The sequence below is a fragment of the Acartia tonsa genome, chromosome 4 (genome assembly GCF_053477335.1).
Source record: "Acartia tonsa isolate MP-2025a chromosome 4, ASM5347733v1, whole genome shotgun sequence".
NCBI classification, from domain to species: domain Eukaryota; kingdom Metazoa; phylum Arthropoda; class Copepoda; order Calanoida; family Acartiidae; genus Acartia; species Acartia tonsa.
Genome location: NC_137263.1, coordinates 20,253,015 through 20,265,194, shown reverse-complemented (window position 1 = coordinate 20,265,194; position 12,180 = coordinate 20,253,015).

Sequence of the window (12,180 nt, the reverse complement as noted above, 5' to 3'; positions counted from 1 at the left end):
TTGACTTCAAGCGAAAACAATTACTTTATATGATTGATTGACGTCAGATAATCAATGATTGTATTTATTTCTTGCTTTGTATATGTGGTTTTGGTTATATTATCCTTGTTATCTAAGTTTAGTGTATATGTATTGTAGATAAATATATTACTTTGCAGTGTACATTAAACAAGGACGACAACAATAGCAAATCTTAGCAAGTATTTCTTATTCTATAAAGTTATTTTGTATGAAGCTTAGCCGATTAAGTTCTTAATTGTAAGGAAGCTTCACATAGGTCGTTAGATAGTTTTAGGCCAATTAATTTTCAGATTTAAAAATTTATGGTAGTTTTAGGCTATTTTTCTGCACCTCCCTACCATTTTGCATACAATTCCCCTCTATGCTAGAAGCGCGGCCGCTAGTATAACATAAAGAACGGAATATTAACATTAATTATTGAAAAACAGGATCATGGAAAGAAAACAAAGTCATTCCTAAATTAGGACAGAAGTCACCTTCCTAGGAAGGACATAAGTAGCCTTCCTTAAGTGAGAATTTGTTATATGAAGGGCATAACATGCCTCCCTTAACAAAGATTTTGCAAGATTGAGGACATAAGTAGCCTCCCTTCACCTCACAAAACCTAGCTTTTTGATCCTTCACATAGCAAAATCTTGCATAAAATTGGTTTTTGGTCCATCACATAGCAAAATATTAGAAAACTTAGCTTTTCTGTCCTTCACATAGCTAATTCTTGCAAAACATAGCAAATTCTTGCAAAACATAGCAAATTCTTGGAAAACTTAGCTTTTCTGTCCTTCACATAGCTAATTCTTGCAAAACATAGCAAATTCTTACAAAACATAGCAAATTCTTGCAAAACATTGCAAATTCTTACAAAACATAGCAAATTCTTGCAAAACATAGCAAATTCTTACAAAACATAGCAAATTCTTGAAAAACATAGCATATTCTTGCAAAACATAGCAAATTCTTGGAAAACTTAGCTTTTCTGTCCTTCACATAGCTAATTCTTGCAAAACATAGCAAATTCTTACAAAACATAGCAAATTCTTGCAAAACATTGCAAATTCTTACAAAACATAGCAAATTCTTGCAAAACATAGCAAATTCTTACAAAACATAGCAAATTCTTAGAAAACTTAGCTTTTCTGTCCTTCACATAGCTAATTCTTGCAAAACATAGCAAATTCTTACAAAACATAGCAAATTCTTGCAAAACATAGCAAATTCTTACAAAACATAGCAAATTCTTAGAAAACTTAGCTTTTCTGTCCTTCACATAGCTAATTCTTGCAAAACATAGCAAATTCTTACAAAACATAGCAAATTCTTGCAAAACATTGCAAATTCTTGCAAAACATAGCAAATTCTTACAAAACATAGCAAATTCTTGCAAAACATAGCAAATTCTTGCAAAACATAGCAAATTCTTGCAAAACATAGCAAATTCTTGCAAAACTTAGCTTTTCTGTCCTTCACATAGCTAATTCTTGCAAAACATAGCAAATTCTTACAAAACATAGCAAATTCTAACAAAACATTGCAAATTCTTACAAAACATAGCAAATTCTTGCAAAACATAGCAAATTCTTGCAAAACATAGCAAATTCTTACAAAACATAGCAAATTCTTGCAAAACATAGCAAATTCTTGCAAAACATAGCAAATTCTTACAAAACTTAGCAAATTCTTGCAAAACATAGCAAATTCTTACAAAACATAGCAAATTCTTGCAAAACATAGCAAATTCTTGGAAAACTTAGCTATTATGTCCTTCACATAGCTAATTCTTGCAAAACATAGCAAATTCTTGCAAAACATAGCAAATTCTTGCAAAACATAGCAAATTCTTACAAAACATAGCAAATTCTTGCAAAACATAGCAAATTCTTACAAAACATAGCAAATTCTTGCAAAACATAGCAAATTCTTGCAAAACATAGCAAATTCTTACAAAACATGGCAAATTCTTGCAAAACATAGCAAATTCTTGCAAAACATAGAAAATTCTTGGAAAACTTAGCTTTTTTGTCCTTCACATAGCAAATTCTTGCAAAACATAGCAAATTCTTGGAAAACTTAGCTATTCTGTCCTTCACATAGCTAATTCTTGCAAAACATAGCAAATTCTTGCAAAGCATAGCAAATTCTTGCAAAACATAGCAAATTCTTACAAAACATAGCAAATTCTTGCAAAACATAGCAAATTCTTACAAAACATAGCAAATTCTTGCAAAACATAGCAAATTCTTGCAAAACATAGCAAATTCTTGCAAAACATAGCAAATTCTTGCAAAACATAGCAAATTCTTGCAAAACATAGCAAATTCTTGGAAAACTTAGCTTTTCTGTCCTTCACATAGCAAATTCTTGCAAAACATAGCAAATTCTTGGAAAACTTAGCTTTTCTGTCCTTCACATAGCAAATTCGTGCAAAACATAGCAAATTCTTAGAAAACTTAGCTTTTTTGTCCTTCACATAGCTAATTCTTGCAAAACATAGCAAATTCTTACAAAACATAGCAAATTCTTGCAAAACATTGCAAATTCTTGCAAAACATAGCAAATTCTTGCAAAACATAGCAAATTCTTGCGAAACATTGCAAATTCTCACAAAACATAGCAAATTCTTGCAAAACATAGCAAATTCTTACAAAACATAGCAAATTCTTACAAAACATAGCAAATTCTTGCAAAACATAGCAAATTCTTACAAAACATAGCAAATTCTTAGAAAACTTAGCTTTTCTGTCCTTCACATAGCTAATTCTTGCAAAACATAGCAAATTCTTACAAAACATAGCAAATTCTTGCAAAACATAGCAAATTCTTACAAAACATAGCAAATTCTTACAAAACATAGCAAATTCTTGCAAAACATAGCAAATTCTTGCAAAACATAGCAAATTCTTGGAAAACTTAGCTTTTCTGTCCTTCACATAGCAAATTCTTGCAAAACATAGCAAATTCTTGGAAAACTTAGCTTTTCTGTCCTTCACATAGCAAATTCTTGCAAAACATAGCAAATTCTTAGAAAACTTAGTTTTTCTGTCCTTCACATAGCTAATTCTTGCAAAACATAGCAAATTCTTGGAAAACTTAGCTTTTCTGTTCTTCACATAGCAATTTCTTGCAAAACATAGCAAATTCTTGCAAAACATAGCAAATTCTTGCAAAACATAGCAAATTCTTGCAAAACATAGCAAATTCTTGCAAAACTTAGCTTTTTTGTCCTTCACATAGCAAATTCTTGCAAAACATAGCAAATTCTTGGAAAAATTTAGCTTTTCTGTCCTTCACATAGCTAATTCTTGCAAAACATAGCAAATTCTTACAAAACATAGCAAAATCTTACAAAACATAGCAAATTCTTGGAAAACTTAGCTTTTCTGTCCTTCACATAGCTAATTCTTGCAAAACATAGCAAATTCTTACAAAACATAGCAAATTCTTGCAAAACATAGCAAATTCTTACAAAACATAGCAAATTCTTACAAAACATAGCAAATTCTTGCAAAACATAGCAAATTCTTGCAAAACATAGCAAATTCTTGCAAAACATAGCAAATTCTTGGAAAACTTAGCTTTTCTGTCCTTCACATAGCTAATTCTTGCAAAACATAGCAAATTCTTGGAAAACTTAGCTTTTCTGTTCTTCACATAGCAATTTCTTGCAAAACATAGCAAATTCTTGCAAAACATAGCAAATTCTTGCAAAACTTAGCTTTTTTGTCCTTCACATAGCAAATTCTTGCAAAATATAGCAAATTCTTGGAAAAATTTAGCTTTTCTGTCCTTCACATAGCTAATTCTTGCAAAACATAGCAAATTCTTACAAAACATAGCAAAATCTTACAAAACATAGCAAATTCTTAGAAAACTTAGCTTTTCTGTCCTTCACATAGCTAATTCTTGCAAAACATAGCAAATTCTTACAAAACATTGCAAATTCTTGCAAAACATAGCAAATTCTTACAAAACATAGCAAATTCTTACAAAACATAGCAAATTCTTGCAAAACATAGCAAATTCTTGCAAAACATAGCAAATTCTTGCAAAACATAGCAAATTCTTGGAAAACTTAGCTTTTCTGTCCTTCACATAGCAAATTCTTGCAAAACATAGCAAATTCTTAGAAAACTTAGCTTTTCTGTCCTTCACATAGCTAATTCTTGCAAAACATAGCAAATTCTTGGAAAACTTAGCTTTTCTGTTCTTCACATAGCAAATTCTTGCAAAACATAGCAGATTCTTGCAAAACATAGCAAATTCTTACAAAACATAGCAAATTCTTGCAAAACATTGCAAATTCTTACAAAACATAGCAAATTCTTGCAAAACATAGCAAATTCTTACAAAACATAGCAAATTCTTGCAAAACATAGCATATTCTTGCAAAACATAGCAAATTCTTGGAAAACTTAGCTTTTCTGTCCTTCACATAGCTAATTCTTGCAAAACATAGCAAATTCTTACAAAACATAGCAAATTCTTGCAAAACATAGCAAATTCTTACAAAATGTAGCAAATTGTTGCAAAACATAGCAAATTCTTGCAATAGGGGTCCCAAATTCAAAAACGAATTTTCAGCGCGATCCGACCACCGGTTCTTGAGATACAGTGACCTGGTGTCCTTGGTACCGACGGTAAGATTTGGGAAATGGTTCGAATCCTTAGTAAATTTAGCTAAGTCCAAAAAATTTTTAACACTTAGAATATTTTCGACCTGGTGGCTTCTCAGTAGGTACGCTTGGTGTAAACCTGGGTATTTTTTCTTCAAAAATTTGACTAAGTGTCAAAATATTTTTGGACTTAGCCAAATTTACTAAGGATTCGAACCATTTCCCAAATCTTACAGTCGGTACCAAGGACACCAGGTCACTGTATCTCAAGAACCGGTGGTCGGATCGCACTGAAAATTCGTTTTTGAATTTGGGACCCCTATTGCAAGAATTTGCTATGTTTTGCAAGAATTTGCTACATTTTGTAAGAATTTGCTATGTTTTGTAAGAATTTGCTATGTTTTGAAAGAATTTGCTATGTTTTGTAAGAATTTGCTATGTGAAGGACAGAAAAGCTAAGTTTTCCAAGAATTTGCTATGTTTTGCAAGAATTTGCTATGTTTTGCAAGAATTTGCTATGTTTTGCAAGAATTTGCTATGTGAAGGACAGAAAAGCTAAGTTTTGTAAGAATTTGCTATGTTTTTTAAGAATTTGCTATGTTTTGCAAGAATTTGCTATGTTTTGTAAGAATTTTCAATGTTTTGCAAGAATTTGCTATGTTTTGTAAGAATTTGCTATGTTTTGCAAGAATTAGCTATGTGAAGGACAGAAAAGCTAAGTTTTCTAAGAATTTGCTATGTTTTGTAAGAATTTGCTATGTTTTGCAAGAATTTGCTATGTTTTGTAAGAATTTGCAATGTTTTGCAAGAATTTGCTATGTTTTGTAAGAATTTGCTATGTTTTGCAAGAATTAGCTATGTGAAGGACAGAAAAGCTAAGTTTTCCAAGAATTTGCTATGTTTTGCAAGAATATGCTATGTTTTGCAAGAATTTGCTATGTTTTGTAAGAATTTGCTATGTTTTGCAAGAATTTGCTATGTTTTGTAAGAATTTGCAATGTTTTGCAAGAATTTGCTATGTTTTGTAAGAATTTGCTATGTTTTGCAAGAATTAGCTATGTGAAGGACAGAAAAGCTAAGTTTTCCAAGAATTTGCTATGTTTTGCAAGAATTTTGCTATGTTTTGCAAGATGAAGGACATAAGCAGCCTTCCTAATGTAAGAATTTGTCAGACAAAGGACATAAGTCACCTCCCTTAAGTTAGAATTTGTTAGATGAAGGACATAAGTAGCCTTCCTTAGATCAATTTCCAGTGACTTCTGTCCTAATTAGGAATGACTTTGTTTTCTTTCCATGATCCGAAAAACATGTTGTTTCATTTAGATTCGTTTAGGTTAGATTAAAATTACAAACTGACACGGCCTAAATGTAGAAAAGCTTAGCTTCTGAAGACTGAAAAGAAAATAGTGGTTACTTCAGTACAACAAGTTTCATTCTCATTCAATTAAAAACTTTTCCTACAAACTATCCTTAAAAATAAACAAAAAATGGATTCCACAGCTTGAAATAAGTAATATTTACAACTATAACATAAACAATTAATGTCTGTTCTTACTAAACGAATGATGATGATGAACACATCACATATACTAAAAGAAGGAATAACAATCGAATAAAAAAGCAATCTTAATTTTTAGTACAATCCACAAAAGGCATATCTATAGTTAGCTTTTTATTCTAAATGGGGTACAATAAGGGGAATATAAACTTAAACAAAATTGTAAGTAAATCTGTTGCAAAATTGCTGAAATACAGGATACTGTTTAAAGACATACTTACATTTTTAAGACTTGATTATTAGGATGAGTATTTCATTGTACCTTGTTGTAATAGGCTTCAGTATTCCAAAAATCAATGAATAGAGCAATTCTAACATGTTTAAATTAATAAAAAGTGCCAACCTTTACGGACGTATGGATGAAGAGACGAACGGATAGACCTACGTACGGACCCTAAATATAGAAAGGCTTCGCTTTATAAAAGAATATGCATTAAACTATGACACCAAAACTTTGTTGTAGAAAGTTACAATTTGCCAATGTATGATATTATAAAGTTTGTAAAGACAAACATTCAGAACAATCAACATTGAAATAAACAATAGATATAATATACTTTTATTTATAGATATTATACAATCGACATTGAAATAAACAATAGATATAATATACTTGTATTTATAGATATATAATCAACATTGAAGTAAACAATAGATATAATATACTTGTATTTATAGATATACAATCAACATTGAAGTAAACAATAGATATAATATACTTTTATTTATAGATATACAATCAACATTGAAATAAACAATAGATATAATACACTTGCATTTATAGATATACAATCAACATTGAAATAAACAATAGATATAATATACTTGTATTTATAGATATACAATCAACATTGAAATAAACAATAGATATAATATACTTGTATTTATAGATATACAATCAACATTGAAATAAACAATAGATATAATATACTTGTATTTATAGATATACAATCAACATTGAAGTAAACAATAGATATAATATACTTTTATTTATAGATACACAATCAACATTGAAATAAACAATAGATATAATATACTTTTATTTATAGATATACAATCAACATTGAAATAAACAATAGATATAATATACTTGTATTTATAGATATACAATCAACATTGAAGTAAACAATAGATTTAATATACTTGTATTTATAGATATACAATCAACATTGAAGTAAACAATAGATATGATACACTGGCATTTATAGATATACAATCAAGATTATAATAAACAATAGATATAATATACTTGTATTTATAGATACACAATTAACATTGAGGTAAACAATAGATTTAATATACTTGTATTAATAGATATACAATCAACATTGAAGTAAACAATAGAGATAACATACTTGTATTTATAGATATACAATCAACATTGAAGAAAACAATAGATATAATATACTTGTATTTATAGATATACAATCAACATTGAAATAAACAATAGATATAATATACTTTTATTTATAGATATTATACAATCGACATTGAAATAAACAATAGATATAATATACTTGTATTTATAGATATATAATCAACATTGAAGTAAACAATAGATATAATATACTTGTATTTATAGATATACAATCAACATTGAAGTAAACAATAGATATAATATACTTTTATTTATAGATATACAATCAACATTGAAATAAACAATAGATATAATACACTTGCATTTATAGATATACAATCAACATTGAAATAAACAATAGATATAATATACTTGTATTTATAGATATACAATCAACATTGAAATAAACAATAGATATAATATACTTGTATTTATAGATATACAATCAACATTGAAATAAACAATAGATATAATATACTTGTATTTATAGATATACAATCAACATTGAAGTAAACAATAGATATAATATACTTTTATTTATAGATACACAATCAACATTGAAATAAACAATAGATATAATATACTTTTATTTATAGATATACAATCAACATTGAAATAAACAATAGATATAATATACTTGTATTTATAGATATACAATCAACATTGAAGTAAACAATAGATTTAATATACTTGTATTTATAGATATACAATCAACATTGAAGTAAACAATAGATATGATACACTGGCATTTATAGATATACAATCAAGATTATAATAAACAATAGATATAATATACTTGTATTTATAGATACACAATTAACATTGAGGTAAACAATAGATTTAATATACTTGTATTAATAGATATACAATCAACATTGAAGTAAACAATAGAGATAACATACTTGTATTTATAGATATACAATCAACATTGAAGAAAACAATAGATATAATATACTTGTATTTATAGATATACAATCAACATTGAAGTAAACAATAGATATAATACACTTGCATTTATATAAAGGATAAGAGGATGAATACTTACCCCCTTTTCATGGTAAAATACTACTTCCCCATCCCTAAATTTGTAAAGAAAATTTAGCAGACAAAAATCAAAAGCCGCCCAGGGCTTTTTGTATATCAATCATAAATAATAATGTGAATAAAAAGAAAAGCTATATTTAGTAAACAGCCGTGGGCGGTCAGAATCAGCTGAATGTTTATTATGAAAAAAATTTCCCCCTTTTTAGAAATTGAAGGATTTATCTTTCATGCACAATTTTTTTCAAATAAAAATAAAATTCTATGTTATTTTTAATTAAAACATTAAAACGAAAATATCTTTTCTTATTTAATAATTTATTCTTTTAAGAACAAACTATACATAATTAAATCGCATATTAATTTAAAGGAACTATCATACATTTAAATTTTAAAAAAAAACATAAACAATTTAAAGAATAATAAAAACATTAATCTAACTACACATTAATAATAGAGTTAAAAATTTGTAATTAGTAAATTGTCAAAATATATGACATTGGACCCGCTAGGCTCGGGTAGGGTGAGGGGGCTACTCACAATGGGCTATAGTGTGTACAAACATATAGCATTCATCAGTATTTTCTTTCATTAAATACTGGATAATAATGTTCATGGTAAGCATATACCAAAACAAATAATAATGATCCCATGTTACTCTGCATGGGCAGACATATGATAATAATAGTGATAATCAACAAGATAATAGATTTGTAGTTAAATATATTTATGTTATTCTTCAAGTAGATATATTCTTCAAATTGATGTAGTCAAGATTCCACGGAAATAAAGATGGAGGAAAACCGTCTGCTTTGCTTTAAATGAAGTTTACTATTGTCACTTTTTACACTTTATACAAGATCCACATAGACAGGTATCAATGCTTCTCAGTGCTGATTTCTTACGTAGTGTATACCATGACTTTGAATTGAAGGGAAAGTGTCAGAGAACACTGCAAGTCGTCGACAGCAAGACGCCAAAGTTTCAATAAAGAAACCCTCTACCCATAAAAAATGGCAGCTGCCTGGCATGAGTAAAACCAGGAGATAATAACTGAAACATCAGGAGTTATGTAAAAAACAAATTAGTTATCTCCAAGCTAAATTGTTTTGTCCCATATTTACCAATGTGATGATGCGAAGTTAGGTTCAGATTACAGCCAAGCGTCACCCAGCGGTCAGGCTTGGGAGGAGGAAGAAGGGGTTAACAGATTCTTGTAGAATGATGTAGGGAGGTTCTTCCATAAGGAGGGTGAGGAGGAGGGTTGGTCTGCAAGTAGGGTTTGTGGGGAAGTATATTCCCCAACAGATAACACAGAAAAACATCTTGGAAACAAGAAAAAGAATTTTTTCTTATATTTTAAGCTGGCTTCACTGAATGGTTTTGGTATGTGGAAATTTCTTCATGCTGGTTTTCTCACTTCTTTATATAAATTGGTTTCAAACACATTTTTTCAACCTGTATTATATATAAGCTGACTGTGTATGAGAAAGACTGAATAATTAATCTAATAGTCTTGCCCTAAATATGGAAATAGTAAAAAGTAAAAAAATATTTTTTTTGATAATTTTTAATCCTCCCATTTGAAAAGTGTTGGAATAGCAATAAAATTTAGCGCGGCAACAGCGCTGAGTAGGCCTCTAGGCCCACTGCCTATTTTCGTCTTCTAGTTGCTTTGATTCCTCTCTTTTATTTTTTTCTCTATGAATTAAACAATAGATTTAATATACTTGTATTTTTATAGATATACAATGAACATTGAAGTAAACAATAGATTTAATATACTTGTATCTATAGATATACAATCAACATTGAAGTAAACAATAGATATGATACACTTGCATTTATAGATATACAATCAATATTGAAGTAAACAATAGATATAGATAAAACAAATTACATTTCATTCCACCCCCCCCCCCTTTATTCAAAACATTAGACATAAAAGTCCTATTAATAATTTAAGGGAATCAGTCATATTAGATAAGTAATAATTAACTAATGGGATTAATCTGTACATATATTAAAAACAAAAAGCACAAAAAGATTTTATTTTGAGACATTTAATTGGCTTTTTCATTTGATTAATCATCTACTTTCACACATTTATTTTGGATCTAAAGAGAAATTGCAACACAAGTGTAAACACATCTCTTTACAGGTTTACAGTTCACAACATAAACTTATATCTTACAGCTTAATGGATATAGAATTTACTTGGATAATATGACAGGGGAAAAGTTGTCGTCAATTTATTATTTAGGTTCCTAACATGGACATATTTCAATGGTCAGCCTTTTCATCCTCTATGAGGGGAGGGTTGGGGTAAAGGGGATAGAATCGTTTTTTTTAGTTTCGCTGAATAAGAACTAATAAGAATATGAAAATATGGTAAAACATGTTTTAAGAAAATGATGCAAAAAATGAGGTAAATGATATTTTTTTTAATTTTCCTAAAGCATTTTCCTTACTGATAATACTAATCTAACAAGCATACATAAATCATAGAAAGAATTTATCTGGGGAATAATCAAATAACAAGCGGACATACAACATTTTATGCTGAACATTTAAGAAGCTGATTTTTGTGTTGAAGAAATAATGAGAGATGAGAAGGGAGGAAGCCATGGACTGTAAATTACACTGCCCAAAAAAAGGGTATAGACTCGTTCTGCCCATCGTAAGCTTAAAATTAATTATGATATTGGGTTATACAATGCAATGCAGTAACAGAGCCTAAAACTTTTCCATCAATGATCCTCATCTTAATAAGGGGTTTATTTTGTTCATATTAATTGGGGGTAAATTAAATCATCGTCCAAATATATTATAAGTAATATATCACGTATAAAACTAAAAAACTAAGATGTTATGTGACTGTAAAGATTGATGTGATGGAGTTCTTACTCTCGGTAAAGTGTCATTTTATGCATTTACAATATTAATAGATTTCCAGTAATACATTCATATATGCTTTTACAGGAAAAGAGAGAAAGTCCCTCAAAAGACATGTGACGTCATAAAAATGAGGGAGATGAGAGGATATATGGGAAAGAAAATCCCTGTAAAAAAAGATGGATAATTGCTCATTTTTATGACGTCACATGTATGATTTTTGAGTGACTTTTTCCATTTACTATTACAGGCACTGAGTTATACAGGAATCCTGAAATGGATACCGTTTTTCTGCAAGTAAAGATGGCCACTGCCCCTAAAATAAACAATAAAACAACAACACAAGATGTGATATATTTTTGTAATAAAGCTACTCTGTAATTAACTCTGTCTTTCCGTCTGTCAGTCAGTCTGACATACAGTAACGGTATGGGGTGAAAAGTGTTTTCATAACTGCTATACAAGATAGTCTGGTAAGCCGAGCGTTCTCGGCCCACGGGGTAACGAGTTCGGATTCAACGAGCCCTAGCCTTTAATTATTCTACCAAACAAACAAGCAGGATTCAATCATACAGAAATTATATATTTAAACTGAATAATATTTACAAGTTATGTTTACTATATATATACAACAAAATATAACAATGGTTAGGTTTGAAGGGGGTGTGGGGCGCTAGGGCTTAGCGCCCGACGGTAGACAG